This window comes from Maniola hyperantus, chromosome 13, assembly GCF_902806685.2.
Source record: "Maniola hyperantus chromosome 13, iAphHyp1.2, whole genome shotgun sequence".
Classification (NCBI taxonomy): Eukaryota; Metazoa; Arthropoda; class Insecta; order Lepidoptera; family Nymphalidae; genus Maniola; species Maniola hyperantus.
Window position 1 is genome coordinate 6,349,240 of NC_048548.1, and position 13,012 is coordinate 6,362,251.

The 13,012-nt window shown below is 38.7% G+C and overlaps 1 protein-coding gene across 4 annotated transcripts in view; it reads right to left on the reverse strand.

Annotated features, from left to right (window-relative positions):
* rho-5 (rhomboid-5) overlaps nt 1-13,012 on the reverse strand; it is a 157,047-nt gene that overhangs the window by 130,164 nt on the left and 13,871 nt on the right. The window lies entirely within an intron of this gene.

The following is a 13,012-nucleotide window of genomic DNA, read 5'->3' on the forward strand; positions in this document are numbered from 1 at the left end:
TCACGCGGACGAACTGACTTTCCACCCAAGAAATACTCGTATCTTTACGTATTAAGAGATATGTAGCTATACAACATACTGAAAATAAGTTGAATCAAAAATGACGAAGTTATTTTTAATTTGACATTTCAGTCAAAGTTGATACTTTACTCGTGTTCAAAGGAAACGCCAAGAAAGAACTTTTCATTCGGAGACAAAAGGCGAGGAGCCCCGGGGCAATTTGTCTGAAACTCGAAGATTTAAGAACTCCCAAAACCGTTTAGACGAATTCGATTTTACTAGTACATGATCGAAAATGGCGTCGTCGACAACTCTCCTGCGACTTATTACGAGTGTAAGGTTGTTTTCAATGGAAAAACTCGTAACAAACACTTTTAAGAGTGGATCTGTTTACGTAAACAACAAAGAAATTACAGTAATTTAACCTGGTAAGTAATTTTAATAAATAAACAAAGTAAGCAATAAAATTATAATCCGCTTATTGGCTTAGGTACAACCACAGAATATATAATAGTATATTATGTACAACTTTTAGTCTTTGTAGTAGGTACGTTTTAATGCGATTTTTAGTAGTTTAAGTAGTAAGTAGATAGGACTATAAATGCGAAAGAGTGTATCTTTGTGGATTTGTCCTTCAATTACGCCGTAACGATCGACGTCATTTTTTGCACGGCTATACTTTAGTTGAAGACATGGAGAGAGTAACATAGGCTACTCTTTATACCAGAAATCAAAGAGTACCTAAATCCACGCTAACGAAGTCACGTGGATCACGTGATAGTTAAATAACAATTCTTTAGAAACTTTTTTAATAGAGATATCGAGCAAACAAGCAGGCGGGTCACCTGATGTTGCAACACCAGAGGAACTGCCAGTTGCCGGCCTTTCAGGAATTTGTTGGTCCGCATGGCGGTGGCTCTTCCAACATCAATGGTCCGCCCCTTGAATAACCTCATATTGTAATAAACAACTTTTCTAATAAACAAATAAACAATTCACAGTGCGGGAAATAATTAGAAACATAACTTAGAGTTCTAACACATTAGCGTGATTAGCTCCTCGTTTTATTCCCAGTGCGATTCTCAGTCCTCTTTTAAGGCGGAAAATAGGTTTCTCGGGAAAGCTAACGAATGTGACTTCAAAGAATGCTCGTGCAAATATAACTATACTATACCCGGTCTATCTCGAGGGTATTAACCATTTCAATTAGCGCTTAGGTTATGGTCACATAATATTCGTTTCAATTCGTTTTAGGATTCCGCACCTCAAAAGGAAAAAAGAACCCTCATAGGATCACTTTGTTGTCTGTCTGTCTATCTGTCTGTGCGTCTATCCGTCTGTCGTATCTGTCATGAAAACCTATAGGGTACTTCCGATTGACCTAGAATAATTAAATTTGGCAGGTAGGTAGGCCTTATAGCACAAGTAAAAAAAATTCGAAAATTTCTGGTTTTATTACAAAAAAAATGTTAAGCGGTCTATGTAGGTATATATGATTATTTATATTATATGCCTGGCACTCCATAGGATTGGTGCTCCATAGCAGAAATAGCAGTGTTATCAGACATCGTGGGAGGCGTTGGATACAAACGGCACAAGACCGTAGCATTAAGAAATCCCTACAAGAGGTCTATGTCCAACAGTGGACATCTAATGGTAGACGACACCGATGACGATGACGACTGGCATAGTTTTAAACTAAACTAAGTCAAGACCAAGAATACCGTATCCTAATATATCGTATTTTTCGTAATCGTAATCTAATTACAAAATAACAACAAATTCCTTAAAAGCTAGTCAACAAAAATATAGGAATGGAAGTACAAAGGACGTACTCGTAAAATACTCCGTAATGTTACTGCTGTTTACATATAAATTGTTTTAATCAATAAGATAAAAACAATTTAAGCAGTATCTGATAAATTCAAAACGAATTTCTCTGCCAAGCGGGCTGGGCGTCGTCCAAGACGTGCCTGCGCTAAACGCCCGCTATCGCGATCGGAGTTAAGATACCAACGTGCCCGAACTTTTGGAAACTACTTTTTTAATAATGCCATGTTAAAACTGAAAATGATTATTATCTGTGGAATAAAGACGATTTTGTTTCCTCTGACGATATTATCTTTTATTCATTTGATCCTGTACCTATCTAATATGTACCACGGACGAGAGAATCTCTCCTCCGTGATACAGACAGACATACAGATAGACAAAAATGAATTAGTTTCAGTACCGATTATAGAGAGCTCTCCAAAAAAAATCAAAATATCTTCAATGTACAGAATTGGACCTGTTACAGGTTTATTATATTTATAAGCATAGATTAAGAAAATCGAGACTAATATTATGAATAAATATACGAATGTGTCCTTGTCTATCTATCTGTCTAGCTAAATAACAAGTCTTTTCACAGCGACTGGTACAAAGATAGATTGCAAATTGCATCCCGGGAGAGACAGATATCCAGGCTACTTTTTATCGTGGAAAATCAAAAAGTTCCCACGCCATTTTAAAAACCTAAATTCACATGGGCGAAGTCGCGAACATTATCATAAGTAGGTGTACGTAAACTTCAAAGTAGAAAAGTTACCCGACCCGTTTTAAATTTTTCCCATTCATTAAAATAGGTTGCTATTTTATAATTTTATGTTCCATCACAAAATCATTGTTACCTAAAGATTCCAAGTAAAATTTAAGAACACAGTAGATATTAAATTGAAATGAATTTAGAATGAAGGTATGTCTCGCAAAAAATCTCATTAAAAGAGCTTCATTATTTCTTTTTTAACGTTTTAGTCTATCTACCTTGTTTTATTGACGTAGAAAATAAAAGCAAACTGAAATCTAGTTAGTTTGATCTGCTACAGAATTTTTAATTTCGTGTTTTTAAAATTATTATTATGTACTAATAAACTAAATTGAGAAATTAATAGATAGTTTGTAGACAAAGAACAACAAGCGTATAACGGGTAGCTATAACGAATAACAAGTAAGTATAGAAACATTAGTTATACCTATATGTAGGCGCGCTAGACACGTACATCAGAAATAGGAAGGAGAATGACCGATAATTATTATTATTAATCCTCAGCCGACATCAGAACGTATCAGAACGTAGTAATTAACCACTAGGTACTTTAATCAATGATCTTTACAATTAGTTCTCAGCACTTTAAACAACCTATTGGATGAGTCGGGATTTACTTTCTTAAAATGAACCAGGCCGCATATGTGAACTAACGATATTCTTGTAGACTCAAATTACATGGACTATCCTCAATTATTATCATGGAAACTCTCACGTATAGTACAGGGAAACTATCAACGCAAGGTAACGAGGTAAACCTAACCTAACCCTACCTAGGTCGCCTCCAACCACCCCTCACAGCGACCCCTCACCTCACTCTAACCTAATCTCAACATCATCATCATCATCATCATCATCATAGCATCATCGCATCATGTGATTAGGGCACAATTGCTATTGCAACCTCTGAATCAAATCACTAGCCATTTCTTTATCTGATCATCTAAAGACAATCTACCACTGGTTCGGAATGCTACAGCCTACCGCGAGAAGAGCCAGCAAGAAACTCGCGTGGCGACTAGCTCAATCATCAATCTCAACTTCATGAACACTCTTAAAATAATCATTGCATTGACACTCACTATCTAAACCAGATCATATTATTGACTCCTCTTTACTAACTCGCAATATCACAATAGCTCTACCTTATCCACTCTATGCGCGTCTACATACCGAATGCCATAGCATCGTGCGCTACGGCGCCTCGAACACTATTCATCCAGGTATGCAATCGCCACACTATACCTACGCGAATCCCACTCAAGGGATCGCCAGCTCGTGCCCGGTTTCCTCGAAACCACCAGAATGCAAGCTATTCGATCTAATGGGAAACTCATTGTCTGATTACCCTACCTCTTGTGTAGGGTAGTGTCTACCCTACACAAGAGTCATCAATGATTCTTAACCAAACGGGTTATACGTTTCTAAAGCGGGTACTATCAAAGTTAACTGCAAATTACTATCACACTAAACTATCACTTTAAACTAATTATTATGTCAACTGCCGGTATATCTCCAATTACACTCTAAATTACTAGCGTTTGCAGAAATAACCTTAACGGATGTCATTATAATAATCTATCCACTGAGCCAACCGTTAACTCACGAATTACTCTAATATTCACCAATATAATTAATATTCCATATTCGTCTAACAACTACGCGAACATTATTAATAGTGCTTTGCAGACAAAGTCACCGGATAGCATTAAAGGTTAGAATTACTTTAAGGTTACGATTTAACACAAACATTCTACATTATCACAATCACAGAATTAAATATCACGATCATTATTATTCACGCTAAAAGCTACCTATCTCGAATTACCGAAGCTAATCTGAATTCTAATAAAAAGGCTAGAGTGAATTCTGAATCAGACAACCTACGCGTGTCTGTCAAAATCCAACTCTGCCGGCTAATCCAAGATGGCTTCTTTTCACAGAGTAAAGCTTCCTTCATGCAACGTTTCTTTTCACGGAATCTATGACAGTAAAACCTATTATAACATTGACACGCCTACACGGCCATTCTGACATGCGACCGTCCACGGGAGCTAGTAAGTATCAAGCACAAACAATTTCCAATCGTCAGAACATCCGCTCGTCCATCCTGACGATCAGCACAAGCACAAAAACTACATATTATAAAGCATGCATAACACAACCAAAGCATGTCACAACCAAATTACTTCGCAACCATAGCATGTCGCAACCATAACATGTCACCAACGCATGTCACAACAAAAGCGTGCAACCTGGACAAGACGAGCACATCTCTTCAAGCAACCCATAAGAAATCTGGCACGGACGACACTGTCCATTCATCCAACACATCTGGAGCAAGCGCGTGCATCCCTTCAACCGACCTCTTCAGGTGCGGCCCGAACGATACACCTCAACCAGGGTCGAACATCATCTGGACTGAGCGAGTGCATCCCTCCAGCCAGGCTAGACTCCATAACATCTGGAAGAAGTGTGTCCCCTCAACCAACTCTTGCGAGTCTGGCCCGGACGACACTCCCTTACCAGGATAGACTCCACAACATCTGGAAGAAGTGTGTCCCCTCAACCAACTCTTGCGAGTCTGGCCCGGACGACACTCTCTTACCAGGATAGACTCCACATCTGGAAGAAGTGTGTCCCCTCAACCAACTCTTGCGAGTCTGGCCCGGACGACACTCTCTTACCAGGATAGACTCACAACATCTGGAAGGACACTTCCTTACCAGGATAGACTCACAACATCTGGAAGGACACTTCCTTACCAGGATAGACACAGGGACTTACTAAAACATAACATCTGCAAGCAGTGTGTTCCTTCAACCAAGTCCCACAACACACAAGCACACACATGGACCGAGAGTCCCTGATGTTTCACAATTTAAAGGTCATCCATTTAGTCATGATCTCAATGTCACATCTGTCCATTACGTCAACTAACAACATACTGAAGCGGACCGGACACATCCCGTCAGCGTCTCATCCATCAGTGTGGAATGTCGTAAGTTCACACGCTGCCACAAACGAAGTGATCTACAAGATCAATTCAGATTATTTCATTGATAATATGAAGTGAAACTGAAACATTTTCTGGGTAATAAATTAAGTAATTGCCATCAATACTTTCCAAAGTCCCATGGCTTAGGAGTGCAGCACTCTTGCAGCGTCAGGATTAAATAGTTGGATCCAAACATTTTTATGGTAACGTCTCGCGAACTCCCTCTACTAATTAAAAAAAACTATGCAAATCGGTCAGTAACCTCGGAGAAATCGGTTTACAAAAACGCGCCGAATTGAGTACCTTCTCCTTTTGGAAAGCCGGTTAAAATTGCAAAACAAAAATGGCGGTGCAAGCTATCAGCTGTGAACTCGCTGTGAAGTCAAGTCGAACCAAAAATACTGTCGACAGTTATAGGTCCAGGTAGAGAAATCGTCTGTCACTGTCACACACAGCATTCAGTTCGTTCGCTGACTCTCTCTTTTCACTTTTTAATAAAGGGGCAGCCACACGTGCACGCTTTCATCCCGAAGTAAGGCTGGCATTGTTAAATCCAGGTAGCTCCATATTTATTAATAACGTTGTTAATACTACGTTGGTCCTGGAAGTAACTAGTCCAAGTGTAGCTTAGGATAATGCTTGAAGTAAGCATTTTTTTTTTTAATAAGGGTGTTAGAGTTTAGACTATTCACTTGCCACCCAGTTCACCATCAAAGTCATAATCATTGTCATAGTCAAACTGTAGTTTGATCCGGAACATCGACCCGCATAGGCCAGTCCCTCAATCAACTACACCACAGTCAACATTGTCATAGTCAAACCGTAGTCTGATTCAGAACATTGACTCGCATAGGCCAGTCCTGCGATCAACTACACCACACTTGCCAGTATTCCATACCAGATAGATACCAACATGCACTGCATCACGGGGTTTACACAAAGCATCATTTCACACACCATTTACTACTCTTCACGTTCAGAGGCAGTGAGAGTCCAATCCGAAATATTAAGGATCTTTTAACTCTCAGATAAAACCCCGAAATCTTTTTCTGCAATTTTTACAACAAAGCCTAATTGTGGGTATTAAAATTGGAAAACTTTTCTTCTTCTTTAAACAGATTAATATCATCTTTTCTCGTAACTTTATCCTTTTATAAACCAGGCTAATGTGGGCATTATTTTCAAAACTGTGGGCATAACTTTCAAAAATGTGGGCATGTGCTCATCCCACTTCTGATGTAGGCGCGCTAGACACGTACATCAGAAATAGGAAGGAGAATGACCGATAATTATTATTATTAATCCTCAGCCGACATCAGAACGTATCAGAACGTAGTAATTAACCACTAGGTACTTTAATCAATGATCTTTACAATTAGTTCTCAGCACTTTAAACAACCTATTGGATGAGTCGGGATTTACTTTCTTAAAATGAACCAGGCCGCATATGTGAACTAACGATATTCTTGTAGACTCAAATTACATGGACTATCCTCAATTATTATCATGGAAACTCTCACGTATAGTACAGGGAAACTATCAACGCAAGGTAACGAGGTAAACCTAACCTAACCCTACCTAGGTCGCCTCCAACCACCCCTCACAGCGACCCCTCACCTCACTCTAACCTAATCTCAACATCATCATCATCATCATCATCATCATAGCATCATCGCATCATGTGATTAGGGCACAATTGCTATTGCAACCTCTGAATCAAATCACTAGCCATTTCTTTATCTGATCATCTAAAGACAATCTACCACTGGTTCGGAATGCTACAGCCTACCGCGAGAAGAGCCAGCAAGAAACTCGCGTGGCGACTAGCTCAATCATCAATCTCAACTTCATGAACACTCTTAAATAATCATTGCATTGACACTCACTATCTAAACCAGATCATATTATTGACTCCTCTTTACTAACTCGCAATATCACAATAGCTCTACCTTATCCACTCTATGCGCGTCTACATACCGAATGCCATAGCATCGTGCGCTACGGCGCCTCGAACACTATTCATCCAGGTATGCAATCGCCACACTATACCTACGCGAATCCCACTCAAGGGATCGCCAGCTCGTGCCCGGTTTCCTCGAAACCACCAGAATGCAAGCTATTCGATCTAATGGGAAACTCATTGTCTGATTACCCTACCTCTTGTGTAGGGTAGTGTCTACCCTACACAAGAGTCATCAATGATTCTTAACCAAACGGGTTATACGTTTCTAAAGCGGGTACTATCAAAGTTAACTGCAAATTACTATCACACTAAACTATCACTTTAAACTAATTATTATGTCAACTGCCGGTATATCTCCAATTACACTCTAAATTACTAGCGTTTGCAGAAATAACCTTAACGGATGTCATTATAATAATCTATCCACTGAGCCAACCGTTAACTCACGAATTACTCTAATATTCACCAATATAATTAATATTCCATATTCGTCTAACAACTACGCGAACATTATTAATAGTGCTTTGCAGACAAAGTCACCGGATAGCATTAAAGGTTAGAATTACTTTAAGGTTACGATTTAACACAAACATTCTACATTATCACAATCACAGAATTAAATATCACGATCATTATTATTCACGCTAAAAGCTACCTATCTCGAATTACCGAAGCTAATCTGAATTCTAATAAAAAGGCTAGAGTGAATTCTGAATCAGACAACCTACGCGTGTCTGTCAAAATCCAACTCTGCCGGCTAATCCAAGATGGCTTCTTTTCACAGAGTAAAGCTTCCTTCATGCAACGTTTCTTTTCACGGAATCTATGACAGTAAAACCTATTATAACATTGACACGCCTACATATATAATATTATGTAAGCTGTATGGCTCAAAATGTAGCATACACTATTCACCGCCCGCCCTCGCACGACTAGCACGACACAGCAATACCTACCCATAACTACGCCACATGAGTCGACACCACACAGATCCTCCAAAACACACTCCACGCACGTTTCACACCAAAACCGAAACAACATACCTATTTCTATCCATATAGCATTTTATTATAGTTTGTAAAAACAAAACATTAGGAGTAACGACCGACATAAATGTTAGCATAATACCTGAAAAGTGTGAGAGAGTGAAAATTATGTTATTTCCCTTAATGTCTCTTCTTAATTTTATAGTATTGTAATAGAACATTTTAGTTTCATAAAAATCAATTGTAGGTACTGTATCTAATAGGCATACTACTAAATATAAATTGTGCGTTAAGAAAACAGCATTTTACAATAATTCAGGAGTACTGAAATTCTCTTTTCTGGACATTTATACATAAAATATCGATGCCATTTGTAACAAACGGACGTACGATTCTGATTCTGAATCTTACATCTTTGCACGTAGATCGTAATTTAACTGCTGAAATTTTACTTAGGTTGCTGTGACAGCATTTCGACGTTGCAACGGGCAACTGGGTCGACTGGTGCTCTCCACGCGTACGAAGGAAATGATGGTGACGCAAATTGGTCCTTATCTTAAAAGAAATAAGGTTCGTAGTTCAACAAAGACGTCTGAAAGATATATGTATGGTATCTACACGGCGTTCGTTCACGTCAGTGAATTGGTGAGAAAAGTACCGAAAGGCGAAAATTGCAAAGTCGTTGCATGGAACTAGTTCTTATGAAATGATACTTCGCTTTTACGTAAGTAGACGCTGAAAATGACAGTATTTTAATAAGTATGATGAAGAATATTCTGTGCTTTGAGCTAGAATTATATTATATCGTAAAAGTTACAGAATGTCGGCGAAAATATTTTAAGCAATTTTTAATTACAACGTAATGAAAAAGATAATTATATTAATACGTAGTTATTATTGAACCTCGAAAAAATTAATAAAAATTTCGCACTATGAATGACGGCACCATACTTTCATGCTATTTTATCACAGAAATCATAGAAATTAGGTAACTTTAGACAGTAGTTTTTTTAGACAAGTTAGCCCTTGACTGCGATCTCACCTAGTGGTAGGTACCTAAGTGATACTGCACTCTAAGATGAAAACGGGCTAACTTGGCTGTTCATTCGTAATTGTATCAGTTTTCTTAAACCCTACGCACCTAACCCTTATCGATTTATATGTGGCAGCTTACCAGACCTACCTATAGGTGGCACGTAGTAAATTAAAAATGGCAATAGAAAATTGCATAAGAAAGGAGACAGAACTCAGCTTAATAACTATAGACCAATTACACTGGTACCCATATTGGATAAAATATTTGAAAAAGCAATGCAGTCGAGAATAATAAGTTGTATAAATGCACATGATACCTTAAGAGAAGAACAATTTGGTTTTAGAAAAGGTAGCTCCACCTCACTAGCATGCTTTAATCTAATTAAACACGTGTCAGAATGTCTCAACAATAAAAAACCAGTGGTATCAGTGTTTTTGGACATGAGCAAAGCTTTTTTTGTGCATCATGACAGACTTTTAGCAAAGCTTGAAAAATATGAGAGGTAAGGTAGGTATATCAAGCTACTTACGCAACAGAATACAATGTACAGAAATCACGAAAATACGACTTTGCCGGTAGAGTAGTTATTAGGCACGGCCGAAGCTTCCCACCAGACAACCAAGGCAATTTAGAAATTACAATATAATTTATTCCCCTGCCAGGAATCGAGACAAGGACCTCCCACTTTGAGGACTCCTCAGCGCCACTGCACCAGAGAAGTCATTAAAAATAATCCAGTAAACAGGCATGTATAAGTACGCGACAAGTCGAGATGGCACTCGAGGTGGGAATGCACTACACGGGTGTGCAGGGCGTCCCCTCGCGTCATACTCGATTGCCATATCTACCTGCCACGTACTACAGGTACACTGCGCAGTTTGCACCTAAATTATAGATCACTAGCTGTTACCCGCGACTTCGTCCGCGTGGATTTAGGTTTTTAAAAATCCCCTCTTTGATTTACTGGGATAAAAAAGAAGCTTACGTTATTCTCCGTCCTTTCAACTATCTCTATGCTAAAAATCAAGTCGATTGGTTGCTTAGTTAGTGCGTTAGGAAGGACAAACAAACAAACAAACACACTTTCGCATTTATAATATTAAGTTTAGATTGTCGTCATCATAGTCATCATCAAAGTTTTACTGCCCTGGCCGGGGTAGACTTTAGCTTAGTCAAGCAACTTTCGATCGGAGACGATCTTGAAACGATTTTCCAACTCCAAACTCTCAAACCCATAAGGAAGTTATGGGTTCCTCTCTTCTCTCCAGTCCGTTAATCCATCGACCTCTAGATCAGGCTTCCTCAGCCTCGCCGACCTATAATTTTATTGTTGTCCAATAACTTTATCGCATAGGTTCTTATTTTGTGATCAAAAGGTCTTCATCCACAAACGTCCACAGGTTGCGTATTTAACTACCTTCATAAACATACTAATCAACCAACAACTCAGATAATAACGAAGTTCAGTAGGTACTAAAATTAAACAGTCAAACTCATGATCTCAACATCGTTACATATTACAAAGAAGTTTCAAGTAGATGGTACCTATTTTACTTAATACAATCGCTGTAGTTTCACTTCAGCTTCTTATTATTCAGAGTTCTTAGTTCGTCCCCGAAGTTCCGCCATCCATTTCAATAACTGTGATGCTAAGGAATAATGTAAGAAGTTAGCAACAGTGAAACGTTTTTCGCCTTTAGCGATCGTATTACGAGTTTTCCAAACACGACTATAAGGATAAGGACACGATGTTGATGCCTCAAGCGCTATTCTCTTCTTCCTATTATAGTAGTAGGTACAATCCGCCCAGCGAATTTTACTGGTTGACATAATATATAGATAAAGTAACGTACCTACTGTACGTACTAAATTTTCTCGATAATGTATCTACAAAGATTTTCAAGAATTCCTTCAAAAAGGAGGTAAACATGGGATATGTTTACCCCATTTTTGATGCTATACCCCTGCTCGTTTGCTCGCTATACCTACCTACTATTTATTTAAAAAAACAGTCACATACAGATATTTTTTTCGCGTGAATTCAACGTGGGCGACTATTGTGGGTACTATAAGGCACAACTATTGCCAACAGCGAAGTCTAAAACCTAGTCCCAGGGTATAAAGTTTATTTGTTATTTTCTAATACGCACTGCTAGACATGGAATGTCCCGTTTTCTCCGCTAATTCCAATAACACTGAAGTAGGCCGGGTAACGGGTTGATAACGACCTAGTGATGAATCTGAAGAACCAATGGCTACGACGTAGTAAAATGTAAAACTGGAAAATGGCAGTAGAAAAGCTGCTGTCAGTAAAACTTGGTTGAAGTAAACTATTGGGACCTTCAAAGAAGAGTGAAAGGCACCTTCTAGGCAAGAGCGCTCCATCTTAGGCTGCATCATCACCTACTTTAATATAATAGTGGACAAGCGCATGCCTTTTAAGTTACAAAAATATATATTTATTCTCAAAACTATTTATGAATAAAGCTTTTCAGCTTTCGTACTTTTATTCCATTTTGTCCGGCCTTTGACCTCCTCATACGTTAATCCGTTGACTTTCATATCAGACCTAACGACATCCAGACAACGTTATTTAGGTCAACCACGGGATCTCAAGGTAAGCCCCTTTCTGTTCTATCTATACAGCTTTTCGTTTCAGGGTTGTAAATACGTAGGTGTTAAGTATGTCAACTTGTTTCAGAACGAAACTATAGTCACCGACAGGTCAAGATAGCAATTGCTTTAGTATTTTTCAAACCCGCAATGTATAACGTGCAAAACTGGGGTCAATGCCCCACTTACGACGCGGCATTGACTCCGAGTGGCCTACTTACACAACGTTCGTTGACCTCTAGCGTCAGTCAGATGTTTTATTTGCAATATATCGAGAACTTTAACTAAAAAAAAATCGTGTTTTTTCTTATAGTATCATAATATCAGTAATCATCACCTGTCTTCGTTTTTGCTAGCATTCTGGTTACATCCTGTATAGCTCACCCATGGTCCATGGGTTCCCAGCTTCCAGCTAAGTACTTAAGGTGATGAACCGGTGACTACGCAACGAAAAATACAGCGTTGGTAGACATCTCACTACGAGGACATATACTTTTTGGTGTCACCAAAAAGTCACAGGCAGCCTCAAGAGACAAGTGCAGTGAAAAAACTCATTTAGGATACCTAGGTCCAGTTGTGGTCGCTTTTTAAAAGTAGGATTAATAGTTTTATTCTCCGATGCGAAGTGGTCTAAAACGACGCGCTTTTGTCATACTTACTTATTTCAAAGTATTTAAGAGAACAACTCATGAAAAGTGCATCAACAGAACAAGTGAATCTGTAAGTCATTAAGATACGTTCATAGAGTCGTTATAGTTTCCATTTGCTCCGAACTAAACTTTTTCTCGCTTTTAGCGTTTATGGCCGCAAATGGGAATATAATATTCAC